The sequence below is a fragment of the Euprymna scolopes genome, chromosome 21, assembly GCF_053919585.1.
Source record: "Euprymna scolopes isolate OS-2025 chromosome 21, ASM5391958v1, whole genome shotgun sequence".
In the NCBI taxonomy this organism is placed as follows: domain Eukaryota; kingdom Metazoa; phylum Mollusca; class Cephalopoda; order Sepiida; family Sepiolidae; genus Euprymna; species Euprymna scolopes.
Window position 1 is genome coordinate 66700716 of NC_136502.1, and position 26582 is coordinate 66727297.

The 26582-nt window shown below is 15.7% G+C and overlaps 1 long non-coding RNA gene across 2 annotated transcripts in view; it reads right to left on the reverse strand.

Annotated features, from left to right (window-relative positions):
• Positions 1-1168: 1168 nt before the first annotated feature.
• LOC145242432 (uncharacterized) overlaps positions 1169-26582 on the reverse strand; it is a 120491-nt gene continuing 95077 nt past the window's right edge. For both annotated transcript variants that reach the window (XR_013862733.1, XR_013862732.1), the window contains one exon: positions 1169-2088. This is a non-coding gene — a long non-coding RNA (uncharacterized LOC145242432). The remainder of the gene's footprint in view (positions 2089-26582) is intronic.

The following is a 26582-nucleotide window of genomic DNA, read 5'->3' on the forward strand; positions in this document are numbered from 1 at the left end:
CAGCAGTAACAAGAGAATGAGGAAATAAAGTTTGTTGTACAACAAAACAAGCGAGTTGAAATTCTTTTCTATTTTTTAATTCCTGGACAACATTATATTCTTTTCACCTTTGATATTTGTCCAAATCAAATTCTTTTCAATACCTAAGGAAAAGTTATGGACAACTTGCAAGAGTATCTGGACTGGCATACAGCTCGAAGACATCCATAAAGATCAGGTGGTTGACATTTGTTTGGGTCTTGGTGGCAGCCCTGGCAAAGATTGTAGCCACGCTGGCTTTTACTGAATAACTTGCTTAACAGATCTATCACAAGGCAGAAGAGTAATGGAGATAGGTTCCTTTCCTGATCTTGATGTTAGGGATTTTTACAATTCCATTAGTATGGCTTAATACCATGGTTGTCACATTTTTATATGTACAGCCATGCTCTTTGATTAGTGGATGGGTTTTAAATCAAGGAACCACAGTAACCATGTATAGCAGACATTATTATATTCTTTTTGGTAAACAATCCAAGCTATGCTTAGGTTCTTTTGCTTCTTCCTACAGTACTCAAGTCATATTAATCAACATCTGGTCTTTGGTGCTTAAACACTTCTTCCTAAACCCTGCTAGATCTTTCCAAGTATCCTCTAGATGAGAAGTGTTGGTAGATGCTGTCTTCAACTAAGTGAAGTGCTTGTATGTTGTAATGAGACAGCAGATGGTCTGTACTTACTAGGGTGTTGGGCTTCACTTGTTTTGGTTATGGGGGTTGTACCACCTCTTAACAGCCTCACCTCTTAATAGTCTGGTGAAGCAACTGCTATAATGATTATGATTTACTATTAGTTGCTTAAGCCAGAAATAGAGTAAGTTGTATATGCCAGGCTTTTTGTAATCTGGGTCCCATTCAGCTTTTGCTTTATCATGCTAGTTGTTATTTCTGTTTCTGACATTTCAGGCTTGTTTTTGTTGCTTTTAGTGACATTACAAATCTACTAGGTTTCTCCTTGGTATGTGTTCACATATGTTGAATTGCATTTTTTATTTTTTTAAATTTTTCTTCCTTTGAAGATTGTAATGCTGGGTATGGGGCAGCCAAACCAGCTGCCAACATTGCCCTGCTTTTCATTGAAACCAACCGAGAGCTCTTTTAGAATGAGGTGTCACATATTTTACAAGAAAAAGATTTCACACTTTTTTTCAGTTTTCTTATTTGTTTGTTCAAGCTGGGGATGTCACACACTCGTGTGAATTTGACTGTGCCGCTTTAAATTAGATTTCTGTGTGAAAGATGAGCCACAGATTTCACAAGAATAAAGTTTCTCCCCTGTGTGAACACGCATGTGTACCTTTAACGTAGACTTTTGTGTGAATGATGAGCCACACACTTCACAAGAATATGGTTTTTCTCCTTTGTGAATACGCATGTGTACCTTCAAATTAGATTTTTGTGTGAAGGATGAGTCACACACTTCACAAGAAAATGGTTTCTCCCCCATATGCGTTTGCATATGTTCAATTAAAATAGAGTTTGGATTAAATGAGTTACATATTTCACAAGATTTCTGTCGACTGTGAATTTGCATATGAATTGTTAAATCTGAATTTTCTTTAAATGAAGAACCACACATTTCACAAGCAAAAGGTTTTTCACCAGTGTGGGATCGCACATGTCTCGTTAACTCTGATTTGTATCTAAATGATAAGCCACACACTGAACAAGAATTTTCTTCACGGTGAGATCGCATATGTTGCTTTAAAGCATCTAAAACAATAAATGATGAGTCACACACTGAACAAGAAAAAGGTTTCTCCCCAGTATGATTTCGAATGTGTATATCTAATTGAGAGGTTGTTGCAAATGATGAGCCACACACTGAACAAAAATGAGGTTTCTTCACACTGTGTCTATTCATATTTATTATTAAATGTTATTTTCTTATAATTTTCATACTTAGAAGATAAGTGTTGTTTTCTTTAATATTACTTCATTGTTTTTTGTAAAGGGAAATTCAAATTTTTTATTGATACATTTCAGAATAAGTTTCCTATTCGATATATGCAGAAGCTTCTTTCCTTTTTTTCTCCATTGTAGCCTTTCCCTGCAAAGAACATTTGATAAAATTAGATTCAAACAACAGAAACAAACAGCTGAAAAACTCAAACAGCTGCAGATTTAACAACAAGAACAATTGGTAAAACTACATGTTCAATGGCATGAAAATCAACAATAATTGTGAGATTGTTGGACAGGGAAAATGCTTGAAAGTTAACTATATATATATATATATATATATATATATATATATATATATATATATATATATATATATATATATATATAACTTTTATAATTGTTGTTTAAATATCTAAATGTTTTGTCAGCTAAAAACTGTACCAGAAATGTAAACTTGATAACATGAACTTTTAGAAACAAGAATTTTAGTTTGGAGAAATGATAACTTGGAAATGGAATTTGTAATTAAACAAACTGTTATGAAATATGAATTATGACAAAAATAATAAACAAATGAAATACATGAAAAAATTAATAAACAAATGAAAAACATGACAAAAATAATAAACAAATGAAGTACATGACAAAAATAATAAACAAAAAATTATTATTAAAAAATAAGAAAAAAAAAAGAATTAAGAAAAATATGCTAGATGAAATAAAAAAATTAATAAAAAAGAATTAAGAAAAATATGCTAGATGAAACAAAAAAATAATGAGAAAAACAGAATAAAGAAAAATATGCTAGATGAAATGAAAAAAAATAAGAAAAAAAAAGAATTAATAAAAATATGCTAGATGAAATAAAAAATAATAAGAAAAACAGAATTAAGATAAATATGCTAGATGAAATAAAAAATAATAATAAAAAGAATTAAGAAAAATATGCTAGATGAAATAAAAAATAATAATAAAAAAGAATTAAGAAAATGATGCTAGATGAAATAAAAAAAATAATAAGAAAAACAGAATTAAGAAAAATATGCTAGATGAAAAAAAAAATAATAAAAAAAGAATTAAGAAAATTATGCTAGATGAAATAAAAAATAATAATATAAAAGAATTAAGAAAATTATGCTAGATGAAATAAAACATAATAATAAAAAAGAATTAAGAAAAATATGCAAGATGAAATAAAAAAATAATAAAAAAAGAATTAAGAAAAATATGCAAGATGAAATAAAAAAATAATAATAAAAAAAAGAATTAAGAAAAATATGCTAGATTAAATAAAAAAAATAGTAATAAAAAAAGAATTAAGAAAAATATGCTAGATGAAATAAAAAATAATAATAAAAAAAGAATTAAGAAAAATATGCTAGATGAAATAAAAAATAATAAGAAAAACAGAATTAAGAAAAATATGCTAGATGAAAAAAAAATAATAATAAAAAAAGAATTAAGAAAATTATGCTAGATGAAATAAAAAATAATAATAAAAAAGAATTAAGAAAAATATGCTAGATGAAATAAAAAATAATAAGAAAAACAGAATTAAGAAAAATATGCTAGATGAAAAAAAATAATAATAAAAAAAGAATTAAGAAAAATATGCTAGATGAAATAAAAAAATAATAATAAAAAAGAATTAAGAATAATATGCTAGATGAAATAAAAAATAATAAGAAAAACAGAATTAAGAAAAATATGCTAGATGAAATAAAAAATAATAAGAAAAACAGAATTATGAAAAATATGTTAGATGAAATAAAAAATAATAAGAAAAACAGAATTAAGAAAAATATGCTAGATGAAATAAAAAATAATAAGAAAAACAGAATTAAGAAAAATATGCTAGATGAAATAAAAAATAATAATAAAAAAGAATTAAGAAAAATATGTTAGATGAAATAAAAAAAAAATAAGAAAAACAGAATTAAGAAAAATATGCTAGATGAAAAAAAATAATAATAAAAAAAGAATTAAGAAAAATATGTTAGATGAAATAATAAATAATAAGAAAAACAGAATTAAGAAAAATATGCTAGATGAAAAAAAATAATAATAAAAAAAGAATTAAGAAAAATATGTTAGATGAAATAAAAAATAAGAAGAAAAACAGAATTAAGAAAAATATGCTAGATGAAATAAAAAAATAATAATAAAAAAGAATTAAGAAAAATATGCTAGATGAAATAAAAAATAATAATAAAAACAGAATTAAGAAAAATATGCTAGATGAAATAAAAAAATAATAAAAACAGAATTAAGAAAAATATGTTAGATGAAATAAAAAATAATAAGAAAAACAGAATTAAGAAAATTATGCTAGATGAAATAAAAAATAATAAGAAAAACAGAATTAAGAAAAATATGTTAGATGAAATAAAAAATAATAAGAAAAACAGAATTAAGAAAAATATGCTAGATGAAATAAAAAATAATAATAAAAAAGAATTAAGAAAAATATGTTAGATGAAATAAAAAAAATAATAAAAAAGAATTAAGAAAAATATGCTAGATGAAATAAAAAATAATAAGAAAAACAGAATTAAGAAAAATATGTTAGATGAAATAAAAAATAATAATAAAAACAGAATTAAGAAAAATATGATGGATGAAATAAAAAAATAATAAGAAAAACAGAATTAAGAAAAATATGCTGGATGAAATAAAAAAATAATAAGAAAAACAGAATTAAGAAAAATATGTTAGATGAAATAAAAAAATAATAAGAAAAACAGAATTAAGAAAAATATGCTAGATGAAATAAAAAATAATAATAAAAAAAGAATTAAGAAAAATATGCTAGATGAAATAAAAAAAAATAATAAAAAAGGATTAAGAAAATTATGCTAGATGAAATAAAAAAATAATAAGAAAACAGAATTAAGAAAAATATGCTAGATAAAATAAAAAATAATAATAAAAAAGAATTAAGAAAATTATGCTAGATAAAATAAAAAAATAATAAGAAAAACAGAATTAAGAAAAATATGTTAGATGAAATAAAAAATAATAATAAAAAAGAATTAAGAAAATTATGCTAGATAAAATAAAAAAATAATAAGAAAAACAGAATTAAGACAAATATGCTAGATGAAATAAAAAATAATAATAAAAAAGAATTAATAAAAATATTCTAGATGAAATAAAAAATAATAATAAAAAGAATTAAGAAAATTATGCTCGATGAAATAAAAAAATAATAAAAACAGAATTAAGAAAAATATGCTAGATTAAATAAAAAATAATAATAAAAAAAAAGAATTTAGAAAAATATGCTAGATGAAATAAAAAAAATAATAAAACAAAGAATAAAGAAAAATATGCTAGATTAAATAAAAAATAATAAGGAAAACAGAATTAAGAAAAATATGCTAGATGAAATAAAAAATAATAATAAAAAAGAATTAATAAAAATATGCTAGATGAAATAAAAAAATAATAAGAAAAACAGAATTAAGAAAAATATTCTAGATGAAATAAAAAATAATAAAAAAGAATTAAGAAAATTATGCTAGATGAAATAAAAAATTATAATAAAAAAGAATTAAGAACAATATGCTAGATGAAATAAAAAATAATAAAAAAAAAAGAATTAAGAAAAATATTCTAGATGAAATAAAAAATAATAAGAAAAAAAAGAATTAAGAAAAATATGCTAGATGAAATCAAAAATAATAAGAAAAAAGAATTAAGATAAATATGCTAGATGAAATAAAAAATAATAAGAAAAAAAAGAATTAATAAAAATATTCTAGATGAAATAAAAAATAATAATAAAAAAAGAATTAAGAAAAATATTCTAGATGAAATAAAAAATTATAATAAAAAAAAGAATTAAGAAAAATATGCTAGATGAAATAACAAATTATAATAAAAAAAAGAATTAAGAAAAATATTCTAGATGAAATAAAAAAGTATAATAAAAAAAAGAATTAAGAAAAATATGCTAGATGAAATAAAAAATTATAATAAAAAAAAGAATTAAGAAAAATATGCTAGATTAAATAAAAAATAATAAGGAAAACAGAATTAAGAAAAATATGCTAGATGAAATAAAAAATAATAATAAAAAAGAATTAATAAAAATATGCTAGATAAAATAAAAAAATAATAAGAAAAACAGAATTAAGAAAAATATTCTAGATGAAATAAAAAATAATAAAAAAGAATTAAGAAAATTATGCTAGATGAAATAAAAAATAATAATAAAACAGAATTAAGAAAAATATGCTAGATGAAATAAAAAATAATAATAAAAAAGAATAAAGAAAATTATGCTAGATTAAATAAAAATAATAATAAAAAAGAATTAAGAAAATATGTTAGATGAAATAAAAAATAATAATAAAAAAGAATTAAGAAAAATATGCTAGATGAAATAAAAAAATAACAAGAAAAAAAGAATTAATAAAAATATGTTAGATGAAATAAAAAAAAATAATAAAAAAAGAATTAAGAAAAATATGTTAGATGAAATAAAAAAATAATAATAAAAAAGAATTAATAAAAATATGCTAGATGAAATAAAAAAATAACAAGAAAAAAAGAATTAATAAAAATATGTTAGATGAAATAAAAAAAAATAATAAAAAAAGAATTAAGAAAAATATGTTAGATGAAATAAAAAAATAATAATAAAAAAGAATTAATAAAAATATGCTAGATGAAATAAAAAAATAACAAGAAAAAAAGAATTAATAAAAATATGCTACATGAAATAAAAAAATAATAATAAAAAAAGAATTAAGAAAAATATGCTAGATGAAATAAAAAATAATAATAAAAAAAGAATTAAGAAAAATATGCTAGATGAAATAAAAAAAAATAATAAAAAAGAATTAAGAAAATTATGCTAGATGAAATAAAAAAATAATAAGAAAACAGAATTAAGAAAAATATGCTAGATAAAATAAAAAATAATAATAAAAAAGAATTAAGAAAATTATGCTAGATAAAATAAAAAAATAAGAAAAACAGAATTAAGAAAAATATGCTAGATGAAATAAAAAATAATAATAAAAGAGAATTAAGAAAATTATGCTAGATAAAATAAAAAAATAAAAAGAAAAACAGAATTAAGAAAAATATGCTAGATGAAATAAAAAATAATAATAAAAAAGAATTAATAAAAATATTCTAGATGAAATAAAAAATAATAATAAAAAGAATTAAGAAAATTATGCTAGATGAAATAAAAAAATAATAAGAAAAACAGAATTAAGAAAAATATGCTAGATTAAATAAAAAATAATAATAAAAAAAAAGAATTTAGAAAAATATGCTAGATGAAATAAAAAAGTATAATAAAAAAAAGAATTAAGAAAAATATGCTAGATGAAATAAAAAATAATAATAAAAAAAGAATTAAGATAAATATGCTAGATGAAATAAAAAATAATAATAAAAAAAAAGAATTAAGAAAAATATGCTAGATTAAATAAAAAAGTATAATAAAAAAAAGAATTAAGAAAAATATGCTAGATGAAATAAAAAAGTATAATAAAAAAAAGAATTAAGAAAAATATGCTAGATGAAATAAAAAAGTATAATAAAAAAAAGAATTAAGAAAAATATGCTAGATGAAATAAAAAATAATAATAAAAAAAAGAATTAAGAAAAATATGCTAGATGAAATAAAAAAGTATAATAAAAAAAAGAATTAAGAAAAATATGCTAGATGAAATAAAAAAGTATAATAAAAAAAAGAATTAAGAAAAATATGCTAGATGAAATAAAAAATAATAATAAAAAAAAGAATTAAGAAAAATATGCTAGATTAAATAAAAAAGTATAATAAAAAAAAGAATTAAGAAAAATATGCTAGATGAAATAAAAAAGTATAATAAAAAAAAGAATTAAGAAAAATATGCTAGATGAAATAAAAAATAATAATAAAAAAAAGAATTAAGAAAAATATGCTAGATGAAATAAAAAAGTATAATAAAAAAAAGAATTAAGAAAAATATGCTAGATGAAATAAAAAAGTATAATAAAAAAAAGAATTAAGAAAAATATGCTAGATGAAATAAAAAAGTATAATAAAAAAAGAATTAAGAAAAATATGCTAGATGAAATAAAAAAGTATAATAAAAAAAAGAATTAAGAAAAATATGCTAGATTAAATAAAAAATAATAATAAAAAAAAGAATTAAGAAAAATATGCTAGATGAAATAAAAAAGTATAATAAAAAAAAGAATTAAGAAAAATATGCTAGATGAAATAAAAAAGTATAATAAAAAAAGAATTAAGAAAAATATGCTAGATGAAATAAAAAAGTATAATAAAAAAAGAATTAAGAAAAATATGCTAGATGAAATAAAAAAGTATAATAAAAAAAAGAATTAAGAAAAATATGCTAGATTAAATAAAAAAGTATAATAAAAAAGAATTAAGAAAAATATGCTAGATTAAATAAAAAAGTATAATAAAAAAAAGAATTAAGAAAAATATGCTAGATGAAATAAAAAAGTATAATAAAAAAAAGAATTAAGAAAAATATGCTAGATGAAATAAAAAATAATAATAAAAAAAAGAATTAAGAAAAATATGCTAGATGAAATAAAAAAGTATAATAAAAAAAAGAATTAAGAAAAATATGCTAGATGAAATAAAAAAGTATAATAAAAAAAAGAATTAAGAAAAATATGCCAGATTAAATAAAAAATAATAATAAAAAAAAGAATTAAGAAAAATATGCTAGATGAAATAAAAAATAATAATAAAAAAAAGAATTAAGAAAAATATGCCAGATTAAATAAAAAATAATAATAAAAAAAAGAATTAAGAAAAATATGCTAGATGAAATAAAAAATAATAATAAAAAAAAGAATAAGGAAAAATATGCTAGATGAAATAAAAAATAATAATAAAAAAAAGAATTAAGAAAAATATGCTAGATGAAATAAAAAATAATAATAAAAAAAAGAATTAAGAAAAATATGCTAGATGAAATAAAAAAGTATAATAAAAAAAAGAATTAAGAAAAATATGCTAGATGAAATAAAAAAGTATAATAAAAAAAAGAATTAAGAAAAATATGCTAGATGAAATAAAAAAGTATAATAAAAAAAAGAATTAAGAAAAATATGCTAGATTAAATAAAAAATAATAATAAAAAAAAGAATAAAGAAAAATATGCTAGATTAAATAAAAAATAATAATAAAAAAAAGAATTAAGAAAAATATGCTAGATGAAATAAAAAAGTATAATAAAAAAAAGAATTAAGAAAAATATGCTAGATGAAATAAAAAAGTATAATAAAAAAAAGAATTAAGAAAAATATGCTAGATGAAATAAAAAAGTATAATAAAAAAAGAATTAAGAAAAATATGCTAGATTAAATAAAAAAGTATAATAAAAAAAAGAATTAAGAAAAATATGCTAGATGAAATAAAAAAGTATAATAAAAAAAAGAATTAAGAAAAATATGCTAGATGAAATAAAAAATAATAATAAAAAAAAGAATTAAGAAAAATATGCTAGATGAAATAAAAAAGTATAATAAAAAAAAGAATTAAGAAAAATATGCTAGATGAAATAAAAAAGTATAATAAAAAAAAGAATTAAGAAAAATATGCTAGATGAAATAAAAAATAATAATAAAAAAAAGAATTAAGAAAAATATGCTAGATGAAATAAAAAAGTATAATAAAAAAAAGGATTAAGAAAAATATGCTAGATGAAATAAAAAAGTATAATAAAAAAAGAATTAAGAAAAATATGCTAGATTAAATAAAAAAGTATAATAAAAAAAAGAATTAAGAAAAATATGCTAGATGAAATAAAAAAGTATAATAAAAAAAAGAATTAAGAAAAATATGCTAGATGAAATAAAAAAGTATAATAAAAAAAAGAATTAAGAAAAATATGCTAGATTAAATAAAAAAGTATAATAAAAAAAAGAATTAAGAAAAATATGCTAGATGAAATAAAAAAGTATAATAAAAAAAAGAATTAAGAAAAATATGCTAGATTAAATAAAAAAGTATAATAAAAAAAAGAATTATGAAAAATATGCTAGATGAAATAAAAAATAATAATAAAAAAGAATTAAGAAAAATATGCTAGATGAAATAAAAAAGTATAATAAAAAAAAGAATTAAGAAAAATATGCTAGATGAAATAAAAAAGTATAATAAAAAAAAGAATTAAGAAAAATATGCTAGATGAAATAAAAAATAATAAGAAAAAAAGAATTAAGATAAATATGCTAGATGAAATAAAAAATAATAATAAAAAAAAAGAATTAAGAAAAATATGCTAGATTAAAAAAAAAATAATAATAAAAAAAAAGAATTTAGAAAAATATGCTAGATGAAATAAAAAAGTATAATAAAAAAAAGAATTAAGAAAAATATGCTAGATGAAATAAAAAATAATAATAAAAAAAGAATTAATAAAAATATGCTAGATGAAATAAAAAATAATAAGAAAAAAAGAATTAATAAAAATATGCTAGATGAAATAAAAAATAATAAGAAAAAAAGAATTAAGTAAAATATGCTATATGAAATAAAAAATAATAATAAAAAAAGAATTAATAAAAATATTCTAGATGAAATTAAAAAAAAAATTAAGAAAAATATTCTAGATGAAATAAAAAATTATAATAAAAAAAGAATTAAGAAAGATATGCTAGATTAAATAAAAAATAATAAGAAAAAAAAGAATTAAGAAAAATATGCTAGATGAAATAAAAATAATAATAAAAAAAAGAATTAAGAAAAATATGCTAGATGAAATAAAAAATAATAAGAAAAAAGAATTAAGAAAAATATGCTAGATGAAATAAAAAATTATAATAAAAAAAGGAATAAGGAAAATATGCTAGATGAAATAAAAAAATAATAATAAAACAGAATTAAGAAAAATATGCTAGATGAAATAAAAATAATAATAAAAAAAAGAATTAAGAAAAATATGCTAGATGAAATAAAAATAATAATAAAAAAGAATTAAGAAAAATATGCTAGATGAAATAAAAAATAATAATAAAAAAAAGAATTAAGAAAAATATGCTAGATGAAATAAAAAATAATAATAAAAAAGAATTAAGAAAAATATGCTAGATGAAATAAAAAATAATAATAAAAAAAGAATTAAGAAAAATATGCTAGATGAAATAAAAAATAATAATAAAAAAAAAGAATTAAGAAAAATATGCTAGATTAAATAAAAAATAATAATAAAAAAAAAGAATTTAGAAAAATATGCTAGATGAAATAAAAAAGTATAATGAAAAAAAGAATTAAGAAAAATATGCTAGATGAAATAAAAAATAATAAGAAAAAAAGAATTAATAAAAATATGCTAGATGAAATAAAAAAAAATAAGAAAAAAAGAATTAATAAAAATATGCTAGATGAAATAAAAAATAATAAGAAAAAAAGAATTAAGTAAAATATGCTAGATGAAATAAAAAATAATAAGACAAAAAAGAATTAATAAAAATATTCTAGATGAAATTAAAAAAAAAATTAAGAAAAATATTCTAGATGAAATAAAAAATTATAATAAAAAAAGAATTAAGAAAGATATGCTAGATTAAATAAAAAATAATAAGAAAAAAAAGAATTAAGAAAAATATGCTAGATGAAATAAAAATAATAATAAAAAAAAGAATTAAGAAAAATATGCTAGATGAAATAAAAAATAATAAGAAAAAAGAATTAAGAAAAATATGCTAGATGAAATAAAAAATTATAATAAAAAAAGGAATAAGGAAAATATGCTAGATGAAATAAAAAATAATAATAAAACAGAATAAAGAAAAATATGCTAGATGAAATAAAAATAATAATAAAAAAAAGAATTAAGAAAAATATGCTAGATGAAATAAAAATAATAATAGAAAAAGAATTAAGAAAAATATGCTAGATGAAATAAAAAATAATAATAAAAAAAAGAATTAAGAAAAATATGCTAGATGAAATAAAAAATAATAATAAAAAAGAATTAAGAAAAATATGCTAGATGATATAAAAAATAATAATAAAAAAAGAATTAAGAAAAATATGCTAGATGAAATAAAAAATAATAAGAAAAAAAAGAATTAAGAAAAATATGCTAGATGAAATAAAAATTATAATAAAAAAAGGAATAAGGAAAATATGCTAGATGAAATAAAAATAATAATAAAAAAAAGAATTTAGAAAAATATGCTAGATGAAATAAAAAAGTATAATAAAAAAAAGAATTAAGAAAAATATGCTAGATGAAATAAAAAATAATAATAAAAAAAAGAATTAAGAAAAATATGCTAGATGAAATAAAAAAGTATAATAAAAAAAAGAATTAAGAAAAATATGCTAGATGAAATAAAAAAGTATAATAAAAAAAAGAATTAAGAAAAATATGCTAGATGAAATAAAAAATAATAATAAAAAAAAGAATTAAGAAAAATATGCTAGATGAAATAAAAAAGTATAATAAAAAAAAGGATTAAGAAAAATATGCTAGATGAAATAAAAAAGTATAATAAAAAAAGAATTAAGAAAAATATGCTAGATTAAATAAAAAAGTATAATAAAAAAAAGAATTAAGAAAAATATGCTAGATGAAATAAAAAAGTATAATAAAAAAAAGAATTAAGAAAAATATGCTAGGTGAAATAAAAAAGTATAATAAAAAAAAGAATTAAGAAAAATATGCTAGATGAAATAAAAAATAATAATAAAAAAAGAATTAAGAAAAATATGCTAGATGAAATAAAAAAGTATAATAAAAAAAAGAATAAAGAAAAATATGCTAGATGAAATAAAAAAGTATAATAAAAAAAAGAATTAAGAAAAATATGCTAGATTAAATAAAAAAGTATAATAAAAAAAAGAATTAAGAAAAATATGCTAGATGAAATAAAAAAGTATAATAAAAAAAAGAATTAAGAAAAATATGCTAGATTAAATAAAAAAGTATAATAAAAAAAAGAATTATGAAAAATATGCTAGATGAAATAAAAAATAATAATAAAAAAGAATTAAGAAAAATATGCTAGATGAAATAAAAAAGTATAATAAAAAAAAGAATTAAGAAAAATATGCTAGATGAAATAAAAAATAATAAGAAAAAAAGAATTAAGATAAATATGCTAGATGAAATAAAAAATAATAATAAAAAAAAAGAATTAAGAAAAATATGCTAGATGAAATAAAAAAGTATAATAAAAAAAAGAATTAAGAAAAATATGCTAGATGAAATAAAAAATAATAATAAAAAAAGAATTAATAAAAATATGCTAGATGAAATAAAAAATAATAAGAAAAAAAGAATTAATAAAAATATGCTAGATGAAATAAAAAATAATAAGAAAAAAAGAATTAAGTAAAATATGCTATATGAAATAAAAAATAATAATAAAAAAAGAATTAATAAAAATATTCTAGATGAAATTAAAAAAAAAATTAAGAAAAATATTCTAGATGAAATAAAAAATTATAATAAAAAAAGAATTAAGAAAGATATGCTAGATTAAATAAAAAATAATAAGAAAAAAAAGAATTAAGAAAAATATGCTAGATGAAATAAAAATAATAATAAAAAAAAGAATTAAGAAAAATATGCTAGATGAAATAAAAAATAATAAGAAAAAAGAATTAAGAAAAATATGCTAGATGAAATAAAAAATTATAATAAAAAAAGGAATAAGGAAAATATGCTAGATGAAATAAAAAATAATAATAAAACAGAATTAAGAAAAATATGCTAGATGAAATAAAAATAATAATAAAAAAAAGAATTAAGAAAAATATGCTAGATGAAATAAAAATAATAATAAAAAAGAATTAAGAAAAATATGCTAGATGAAATAAAAAATAATAATAAAAAAAAGAATTAAGAAAAATATGCTAGATGAAATAAAAAATAATAATAAAAAAGAATTAAGAAAAATATGCTAGATGAAATAAAAAATAATAATAAAAAAAGAATTAAGAAAAATATGCTAGATGAAATAAAAAATAATAATAAAAAAAAAGAATTAAGAAAAATATGCTAGATGAAATAAAAAAGTATAATAAAAAAAAGAATTAAGAAAAATATGCTAGATGAAATAAAAAATAATAATAAAAAAAGAATTAATAAAAATATGCTAGATGAAATAAAAAATAATAAGAAAAAAAGAATTAATAAAAATATGCTAGATGAAATAAAAAATAATAAGAAAAAAAGAATTAAGTAAAATATGCTATATGAAATAAAAAATAATAATAAAAAAAGAATTAATAAAAATATTCTAGATGAAATTAAAAAAAAAATTAAGAAAAATATTCTAGATGAAATAAAAAATTATAATAAAAAAAGAATTAAGAAAGATATGCTAGATTAAATAAAAAATAATAAGAAAAAAAAGAATTAAGAAAAATATGCTAGATGAAATAAAAATAATAATAAAAAAAAGAATTAAGAAAAATATGCTAGATGAAATAAAAAATAATAAGAAAAAAGAATTAAGAAAAATATGCTAGATGAAATAAAAAATTATAATAAAAAAAGGAATAAGGAAAATATGCTAGATGAAATAAAAAATAATAATAAAACAGAATTAAGAAAAATATGCTAGATGAAATAAAAATAATAATAAAAAAAAGAATTAAGAAAAATATGCTAGATGAAATAAAAATAATAATAAAAAAGAATTAAGAAAAATATGCTAGATGAAATAAAAAATAATAATAAAAAAAAGAATTAAGAAAAATATGCTAGATGAAATAAAAAATAATAATAAAAAAGAATTAAGAAAAATATGCTAGATGAAATAAAAAATAATAATAAAAAAAGAATTAAGAAAAATATGCTAGATGAAATAAAAAATAATAATAAAAAAAAAGAATTAAGAAAAATATGCTAGATTAAATAAAAAATAATAATAAAAAAAAAGAATTTAGAAAAATATGCTAGATGAAATAAAAAAGTATAATAAAAAAAAGAATTAAGAAAAATATGCTAGATGAAATAAAAAATAATAAGAAAAAAAGAATTAATAAAAATATGCTAGATGAAATAAAAAAAAATAAGAAAAAAAGAATTAATAAAAATATGCTAGATGAAATAAAAAATAATAAGAAAAAAAGAATTAAGTAAAATATGCTAGATGAAATAAAAAATAATAAGACAAAAAAGAATTAATAAAAATATTCTAGATGAAATTAAAAAAAAAATTAAGAAAAATATTCTAGATGAAATAAAAAATTATAATAAAAAAAGAATTAAGAAAGATATGCTAGATTAAATAAAAAATAATAAGAAAAAAAAGAATTAAGAAAAATATGCTAGATGAAATAAAAATAATAATAAAAAAAAGAATTAAGAAAAATATGCTAGATGAAATAAAAAATAATAAGAAAAAAGAATTAAGAAAAATATGCTAGATGAAATAAAAAATTATAATAAAAAAAGGAATAAGGAAAATATGCTAGATGAAATAAAAAATAATAATAAAACAGAATAAAGAAAAATATGCTAGATGAAATAAAAATAATAATAAAAAAAAGAATTAAGAAAAATATGCTAGATGAAATAAAAATAATAATAAAAAAAGAATTAAGAAAAATATGCTAGATGAAATAAAAAATAATAATAAAAAAAAGAATTAAGAAAAATATGCTAGATGAAATAAAAAATAATAATAAAAAAGAATTAAGAAAAATATGCTAGATGAAATAAAAAATAATAATAAAAAAAGAATTAAGAAAAATATGCTAGATGAAATAAAAAATAATAAGAAAAAAAAGAATTAAGAAAAATATGCTAGATGAAATAAAAATTATAATAAAAAAAGGAATAAGGAAAATATGCTAGATGAAATAAAAATAATAATAAAAAAAAGAATTAAGAAAAATATGCTAGATGAAATAAAAAATAATAATAAAAAAGAATTAAGAAAAATATGCTAGATGAAATAAAAAATAATAAGAAAAAAAAGAATTAAGAAAAATATGTTAGATGAAATAAAAAATAATAAGAAAAAAAAGAATTAAGAAAAATATGCTAGATGAAAAAAAATAATAAGAAAAAAAGAATTAAGAAAAATATGCTAGATGAAATAAAAAATAATAATAAAAAAAGAATTAAGAAAAATATGCCAGATTAAATAAAAAATAATAATAAAAAAAGAATTAAGAAAAATATGCTAGATGAAATAAAAAATAATAATAAAAAAAGAATTAAGAAAAATATGCTAGATGAAATAAAAAATAATAATAAAAAAGAATTAAGAAAAATATGATAGATGAAATAAAAAATAATAATAAAAAAAGAATTAAGAAAAATATGCTAGATGAAATAAAAAATAATAATAAAAAAGAATTAAGAAAAATATGATAGATGAACTTAAAAATAATAATAAAAAAAGAATTAAGAAAAATATGCTAGATAAAATAAAAAATAATAATAAAAAAAAGAATTAAGAAAAATATGCTAGATGAAATTAAAAATAATAATAATAAAAGAATTAAGAAAAATATGCTAGATGAAATAAAAAATAATAATAAAAAAAAGAATTAAGAAAAATATGCTAGATGAAATAAAAAATAATAATAAAAAAAAGAATTAAGAAAAATATGCTAGATGAAATTAAAAATAATAATAATAAAAGAATTAAGAAAAATATGCTAGATGAAATAAAAAATAATAATAAAAACAAGAATTAAGAAAAATATGCTAGATGAAATAAAAAATAATAATAAAAAAAAGAATTAAGAAAAATATGCTAGATGAAATAAAAAATAATAATAAAAAAAAGAATTAAGAAAAATATGCTAGATGAAATAAAAAATTATAATAAAAAAAGAATTAAGAAAAATATGATAGATGAAATAAAAAATAATAATAAAAAAAGAATTAAGAAAAATATGCTAGATGAAATAAAAAATAATAATAAAAAAGAATTAAGAAAAATATGATAGATGAAATTAAAAATAATAATAAAAAAAGAATTAAGAAAAATATGCTAGATGAAATAAAAAATTATAATAAAAAAAGAATTAAGAAAAATATGCTAGATGAAATAAAAAATAATAAGAAAAAAGAATTAAGAAAAATATGATAGATGAAATAAAAAATAATAATAAAAACAGAATTAAGAAAAATATGCTAGATGAAATAAAAAATAATAATAAAAAAAGAATTAAGAAAAATATGCTAGATGAAATAAAAAATAATAATAAAAACAGAATTAAGAAAAATATGTTAGATGAAATAAAAAATAATAAGAAAAAAAAGAATTAAGAAAAATATGATAGATGAAATAAAAAAAATTAATAAAAAAGAATTAAGAAAAATATGCTAGATGAAACAAAAAAATAATGAGAAAAACAGAATAAAGAAAAATATGCTAGATGAAATAAAAAAAAATAAGAAAAAAAAAGAATTAATAAAAATATGCTAGATGAAATAAAAAATAATAAGAAAAACAGAATTAAGATAAATATGCTAGATGAAATAAAAAATAATAATAAAAAGAATTAAGAAAAATATGCTAGATGAAATAAAAAATAATAATAATAAAGAATTAAGAAAATGATGCTAGATGAAATAAAAAAAATAATAAGAAAAACAGAATTAAGAAAAATATGCTAGATGAAAAAAAATAATAATAAAAAAAGAATTAAGAAAATTATGCTAGATGAAATAAAAAAAAATAATATAAAAGAATTAAGAAAATTATGCTAGATGAAATAAAACATAGTAATAAAAAAGAATTAAGAAAAATATGCAAGATGAAATAAAAAAATAATAAAAAAAGAATTAAGAAAAATATGCAAGATGAAATAAAAAAATAATAATAAAAAAAAGAATTAAGAAAAATATGCTAGATGAAATAAAAAAATAGTAATAAAAAAAGAATTAAGAAAAATATGCTAGATGAAATAAAAAATAATAATAAAAAAAGAATTAAGAAAAATATGCTAGATGAAATAAAAAATAATAAGAAAAACAGAATTAAGAAAAATATGCTAGATGAAAAAAAAATAATAATAAAAAAAGAATTAAGAAAATTATGCTAGATGAAATAAAAAATAATAATAAAAAAGAATTAAGAAAAATATGCTAGATGAAATAAAAAATAATAAGAAAAACAGAATTAAGAAAAATATGCTAGATGAAAAAAAATAATAATAAAAAAAGAATTAAGAAAAATATGCTAGATGAAATAAAAAAATAATAATAAAAAAGAATTAAGAAAAATATGCTAGATGAAATAAAAAATAATAAGAAAAACAGAATTAAGAAAAACATGCTAGATGAAATAAAAAATAATAAGAAAAACAGAATTATGAAAAATATGTTAGATGAAATAAAAAATAATAAGAAAAACAGAATTAAGAAAAATATGCTAGATGAAATAAAAAATAATAAGAAAAACAGAATTAAGAAAAATATGCTAGATGAAATAAAAAATAATAATAAAAAAGAATTAAGAAAAATATGTTAGATGAAATAAAAAATAATAAGAAAAACAGAATTAAGAAAAATATGCTAGATGAAAAAAAATAATAATAAAAAAGAATTAAGAAAAATATGTTAGATGAAATAAAAAATAATAAGAAAAACAGAATTAAGAAAAATATGCTAGATGAAATAAAAAAATAATAAAAAAAGAATTAAGAAAAATATGTTAGATGAAATAAAAAATAATAATAAAAAAGAATTAAGAAAAATATGCTAGATGAAATAAAAAATAATAATAAAAACAGAATTAAGAAAAATATGCTAGATGAAATAAAAAAATAATAATAAAAAAAGAATTAAGAAAAATATGTTAGATGAAATAAAAAATAATAAGAAAAACAGAATTAAGAAAATTATGCTAGATGAAATAAAAAATAATAAGAAAAACAGAATTAAGAAAAATATGTTAGATGAAATAAAAAATAATAAGAAAAACAGAATTAAGAAAAATATGCAAGATGAAATAAAAAATAATAATAAAAAATAATTAAGAAAAATATGTTAGATGAAATAAAAAAATAATAAAAAAGAATTAAGAAAAATTATGCTAGATGAAATAAAAAATAATAAGAAAAACAGAATTAAGAAAAATATGTTAGATGAAATAAAAAATAATAATAAAAACAGAATTAAGAAAAATATGATGGATGAAATAAAAAAATAATAAGAAAAACAGAATTAAGAAAAATATGCTAGATGAAATAAAAAAATAATAAGAAAAACAGAATTAAGAAAAATATGTTAGATGAAATAAAAAAATAATAAGAAAAACAGAATTAAGAAAAATATGCTAGATGAAATAAAAAATAATAATAAAAAAAGAATTAAGAAAAATATGCTAGATGAAATAAAAAAAATAATAAAAAAGAATTAAGAAAATTATGCTAGATGAAATAAAAAAATAATACGAAAACAGAATTAAGAAAAATATGCTAGATAAAATAAAAAATAATAATAAAAAAGAATTAAGAAAATTATGCTAGATAAAATAAAAAAATAATAAGAAAAACAGAATTAAGAAAAATATGTTAGATGAAATAAAAAATAATAATAAAAAAGAATTAAGAAAAATATGCTAGATAAAATAAAAAAATAATAAGAAAAAAAAGAATTAAGAAAAATATGCTAGATGAAATAAAAAATAATAATAAAAAAGAATTAATAAAAATATTCTAGATGAAATAAAAAATAATAATAAAAAGAATTAAGAAAATTATGCTAGATGAAATAAAAAAATAATAAGAAAAACAGAATTAAGAAAAATATGCTAGATTAAATAAAAAATAATAATAAAAAAAAAGAATTTAGAAAAATATGCTAGATGAAATAAAAAAAATAATAAAACAAAGAATTAAGAAAAATATGCTAGATTAAATAAAAAATAATAAGGAAAACAGAATTAAGAAAAATATGCTAGATGAAATAAAAAAAAATAATAAAAAAGAATTAATAAAAATATGCTAGATGAAATAAAAAAATAATAAGAAAAACAGAATTAAGAAAAATATTCTAGATGAAATAAAAAATAATAAAAAAGAATTAAGAAAATTATGCTAGATGAAATAAAAAATAATAATAAAAAAGAATTAAGAAAAATATGCTAGATGAAATAAAAAATAATAAAAAAAAGAATTAAGAAAAATATTCTAGATGAAATAAATAATTATAATAAAAAAAAGAATTAAGAAAAATATGCTAGATGAAATAAAAAATAATAAGAAAAAAAAGAATTAAGAAAAATATGCTAGATGAAATCAAAAATAATAATACAAAAGAATTAATATAAATATGCTAGATGAAATAAAAAATAATAAGAAAAAAAAGAATTAATAAAAATATTCTAGATGAAATAAAAAATAATAATAAAAAAAGAATTAATAAAAATATTCTAGATGAAATAAAAAATTATAATAAAAAAAAGAATTAAGAAAAATATGCTAGATGAAATAAAAAATTATAATAAAAAAAAGAATTAAGAAAAATATGCTAGATGAAATAAAAAATTATAATAAAAAAAAGAATTAAGAAAAATATTCTAGATGAAATAAAAAAGTATAATAAAAAAAAGAATTAAGAAAAATATGCTAGATGAAATAAAAAATTATAATAAAAAAAAGAATTAAGAAAAATATGCTAGATTAAATAAAAAATAATAAGGAAAACAGAATTAAGAAAAATATGCTAGATGAAATAAAAAATAATAATAAAAAAGAATTAATAAAAATATGCTAGATGAAATAAAAAATAATAAGAAAAACAGAATTAAGAAAAATATTCTAGATGAAATAAAAAATAATAAAAAAGAATTAAGAAAATTATGCTAGATGAAATAAAAAATAATAATAAAAAAGAATTAAGAAAAATATGCTAGATGAAATAAAAAATAATAATAAAAAAGAATAAAGAAAATTATGCTAGATTAAATAAAAATAATAATAAAAAAGAATTAAGAAAAATATGTTAGATGAAATAAAAAAATAATAAAAAAGAATTAAGAAAAATATGCTAGATGAAATAAAAAAATAATAATAAAAAAGAATTAATAAAAATATGCTAGATGAAATAAAAAAATAACAAGAAAAAAAGAATTAATAAAAATATGCTACATGAAATAAAAAAATAATAATAAAAAAAGAATTAAGAAAAATATGCTAGATGAAATAAAAAATAATAATAAAAAAAGAATTAAGAAAAATATGCTAGATGAAATAAAAAAAAATAATAAAAAAGAATTAAGAAAATTATGCTAGATGAAATAAAAAAATAATAAGAAAACAGAATTAAGAAAAATATGCTAGATAAAATAAAAAATAATAATAAAAAAGAATTAAGACAATTATGCTAGATAAAATAAAAAAATAAGAAAAACAGAATTAAGAAAAATATGTTAGATGAAATAAAAAATAATAATAAAACAGAATTAAGAAAATTATGCTAGATAAAATAAAAAAATAATAAGAAAAACAGAATTAAGAAAAATATGCTAGATGAAATAAAAAATAATAATAAAAAAGAATTAATAAAAATATTCTAGATGAAATAAAAAATAATAATAAAAAGAATTAAGAAAATTATGCTAGATGAAATAAAAAAATAATAAGAAAAACAGAATTAAGAAAAATATGCTAGATTAAATAAAAAATAATAATAAAAAAAAAGAATTTAGAAAAATATGCTAGATGAAATAAAAAAAAATAATAAAACAAAGAATTAAGAAAAATATGCTAGATTAAATAAAAAATAATAAGGAAAACAGAATTAAGAAAAATATGCTAGATGAAATAAAAAATAATAATAAAAAAGAATTAATAAAAATATGCTAGATGAAATAAAAAAATAAGAAGAAAAACAGAATTAAGAAAAATATTCTAGATGAAATAAAAAATAATAAAAAAGAATTAAGAAAATTATGCTAGATGAAATAAAAAATAATAATAAAAAAGAATTAAGAAAAATATGCTAGATGAAATAAAAAATAATAAAAAAAAAGAATTAAGAAAAATATTCTAGATGAAATAAATAATTATAATAAAAAAAAGAATTAAGAAAAATATGCTAGATGAAATAAAAAAAAATAAGAAAAAAAAGAATTAAGAAAAATATGCTAGATGAAATCAAAAATAATAATACAAAAGACTTAAGATAAATATGCTAGATGAAATAAAAAATAATAAGAAAAAAAAGAATTAATAAAAATATTCTAGATGAAATAAAAAATAATAATAAAAAAAGAATTAATAAAAATATTCTAGATGAAATAAAAAATTATAATAAAAAAAAGAATTAAGAAAAATATGCTAGATGAAATAAAAAATTATAATAAAAAAAAGAATTAAGAAAAATATTCTAGATGAAATAAAAAATTATAATAAAAAAAGAATTAAGAAAAATATGCTAGATGAAATAAAAATTATAATAAAAAAAGGAATAAGGAAAATATTCTAGATGAAAGAAAAATAATAATAAAAAAAGAATTAAGAAAAATATGCTAGATGAAATAAAAAATAATAATAAAAAAAGAATTAAGAAAAATATGCTAGATGAAATAAAAAATAATAAGAAAAAAAAGAATTAAGAAAAATATGTTAGATGAAATAAAAAATAATAAGAAAAAAAAGAATTAAGAAAAATATGCTAGATGAAAAAAAATAATAAGAAAAAAAGAATTAAGAAAAATATGCTAGATGAAATAAAAAATAATAATAAAAAAAGAATTAAGAAAAATATGCCAGATTAAATAAAAAATAATAATAAAAAAAGAATTAAGAAAAATATGCTAGATGAAATAAAAAATAATAATAAAAAAAGAATTAAGAAAAATATGCTAGATGAAATAAAAAATAATAATAAAAAAGAATTAAGAAAAATATGATAGATGAAATAAAAAATAATAATAAAAAAAAGAATTAAGAAAAATATGCTAGATGAAATAAAAAATAATAAGAAAAAAAAAGAATTAAGAAAAATATGCTAGATGAAATTAAAAATAATAATAATAAAAGAATTAAGAAAAATATGCTAGATGAAATAAAAAATAATAATAAAAAAAGAATTAAGAAAAATATGCTAGATGAAAAAAAAAATAATAATAAAAAAAAGAATTAAGAAAAATATGCTAGATGAAATTAAAAATAATAATAATAAAAGAATCAAGAAAAATATGCTAGATGAAATAAAAAATTATAATAAAAAAAGAATTAAGAAAAATATGATAGATGAAATAAAAAATAATAATAAAAAAAGAATTAAGAAAAATATGCTAGATGAAATAAAAAATAATAATAAAAAAAGAATTAAGAAAAATATGCTAGATGAAATAAAAAATAATAATAAAAAAAAGAATTAAGAAAAATATGCTAGATGAAATAAAAAATAATAATAAAAAAAAGAATTAAGAAAAATATTCTAGATGAAATAAAAAATAATAAGAAAAAAGAATTAAGAAAAATATGATAGATGAAATAAAAAATAATAATAAAAAAAAGAATTAAGAAAAATATGCTAGATGAAATAAAAAATAATAAGAAAAAAAAAGAATTAAGAAAAATATGCTAGATGAAATTAAAAATAATAATAATAAAAGAATTAAGAAAAATATGCTAGATGAAATAAAAAATAATAATAAAAAAAGAATTAAGAAAAATATGCTAGATGAAATAAAAAATAATAATAAAAAAAAGAATTAAGAAAAATATGCTAGATGAAATTAAAAATAATAATAATAAAAGAATCAAGAAAAATATGCTAGATGAAATAAAAAATTATAATAAAAAAAGAATTAAGAAAAATATGATAGATGAAATAAAAAATAATAATAAAAAAAGAATTAAGAAAAATATGCTAGATGAAATAAAAAATAATAATAAAAAAAGAATTAAGAAAAATATGCTAGATGAAATAAAAAATAATAATAAAAAAAAGAATTAAGAAAAATATGCTAGATGAAATAAAAAATAATAATAAAAAAAAGAATTAAGAAAAATATGCTAGATGAAATAAAAAATAATAAGAAAAAAAAGAATTAAGAAAAATATGCCAGATTAAATAAAAAATAATAATAAAAAAGAATTAAGAAAAATATGTTAGATGAAATAAAAAATAATAATAAAAAAAGAATTAAGAAAAATATGTTAGATGAAATAAAAAATAATAATAAAAAAAAGAATTAAGAAAAATATGCTAGATGAAATAAAAAATAATAATAAAAAAAAGAATTAAGAAAAATATGCTAGATGAAATTAAAAATAATAATAATAAAAGAATTAAGAAAAATATGCTAGATGAAATAAAAAATAATAATAAAAAAAGAATTAAGAAGAATATGCTAGATGAAATAAAAAATAATAATAAAAAAAAGAATTAAGAAAAATATGCGAGATGAAATTAAAAATAATAATAATAAAAGAATTAAGAAAAATATGCTAGATGAAATAAAAAATAATAATAAAAAAAAGAATTAAGAAAAATATGCTAGATGAAATAAAAAATAATAATAAAAAAAAGAATTAAGAAAAATATGCTAGATTAAATAAAAAATAATAATAAAAAAAGAATTAAGAAAAATATGCTAGATGAAATAAAAAATTATAATAAAAAAAGAATTAAGAAAAATATGATAGATGAAATAAAAAATAATAATAAAAAAAGAATTAAGAAAAATATGCTAGATGAAATAAAAAATAATAATAAAAAAAGAATTAAGAAAAATATGCTAGATGAAATAAAAAATAATAATAAAAAAAAGAATTAAGAAAAATATGCTAGATGAAATAAAAAATAATAATAAAAAAAAGAATTAAGAAAAATATGCTAGATGAAATAAAAAATAATAAGAAAAAAAGAATTAAGAAAAATATGCCAGATTAAATAAAAAATAATAATAAAAAAGAATTAAGAAAAATATGTTAGATGAAATAAAAAATAATAATAAAAAAAGAATTAAGAAAAATATGTTAGATGAAATAAAAAATAATAATAAAAAAAGAATTAAGAAAAATATGCTAGATGAAATAAAAAATAATAATAAAAAAAAGAATTAAGAAAAATATGCTAGATGAAATAAAAAATAATAAGAAAAAAAGAATTAAGAAAAATATGCTAGATGAAATAAAAATAATAATAAAAAAAGAATTAAGAAAAATATGCCAGATGAAATAAAAAATAATAAGAAAAAAAAGAATTAAGAAAAATATGCTAGATGAAATAAAAAATAATAATAAAAAAAAGAATTAAGAAAAATATGCTAGATGAAATAAAAAATAATAAGAAAAAAAAGAATTAAGAAAAATATGCCAGATTAAATAAAAAATAATAATAAAAAAGAATTAAGAAAAATATGTTAGATGAAATAAAAAATAATAATAAAAAAAGAATTAAGAAAAATATGTTAGATGAAATAAAAAATAATAATAAAAAAAGAATTAAGAAAAATATGCTAGATGAAATAAAAAATAATAATAAAAAAAAGAATTAAGAAAAATATGCTAGATGAAATAAAAAATAATAAGAAAAAAAAGAATTAAGAAAAATATGCTAGATGAAATAAAAATAATAATAAAAAAAGAAGTAAGAAAAATATGCCAGATGAAATAAAAAATAATAAGAAAAAAAAGAATTAAGAAAAATATGGTAGATGAAATAAAAAATAATAAGAAAAAAAAGAATTAAGAAAAATATGATAGATGAAATAAAAAATAATAATAAAAAAAGAATTAAGAAAAATATGCTAGATTAAATAAAAAATAATAAGAAAAAAAAGAATTAAGAAAAATATGCTAGATGAAATAAAAAATAATAAGAAAAAAAAGAATTAAGAAAAATATGATAGATGAAATAAAAAATAATAAGAAAAAAAAGAAAAAGCTACACACATACGCACAGAGAAAAAGAGAAAAAAGCTAGACAAAATACACACATACACAATGAAAAAAAAGTATACATTCTCACAAGAAAATGTGTTGATATGCCGCAAAAGAAAAACAACAGTTGAAATGAATGAGAAAAAAATATAAGGAACAGTTGTAAAAAAAAAAAAAAAAAAATCAAAAACAAGTCACAATGCGTAACTCATTCATAAAAGAATTGTTTTGAAATATACAGACAAGAAAAAATTTGGGTCATTGTTTTAAATTCGTATCAAAGTGTCTGGACAAATTGTTTTCATTTGTCAATCAAACAAGAATTTTTCACTTTTAAACTGTTGTGAAAAAGACATTTTTCTGTTCATAATTGAACTTTTCAGTTTTTAATGCATTTTTTATTTTTTTTTGCTTTTCGAAAAGAAAAGGGACAATTTTGTTCGACGAACTTTGTTGTAACAGAAAATAATTTTTTTTCTGGAAAAAAAAAAGTTGATCAAAGTTTTGTGCAAATCATAGTTATAATGTATTAATGTATTTTTGAAAAGGTTTTTATGGTATTGTAAATTGTCTTAAGGCTTTTGACAGGGTATGGCATGGCATGAGGGTCTCCTCAGGAAGATTAGATCTTACGGTATCACTGGTAGAATACTTAACGTAATTAAATCCTTCTTAGATAAGAGAAAAATCCAGGTTGTCCTCGACGGTCGTACATCTAAACAATATGATATAAATGCGGGAGTGCCCCAAGGATCTATCCTGGGACCTCTGCTGTTCCTGATATTCATAAATGACCTCCCCGACAAGATTGCCTCTGAGATGGG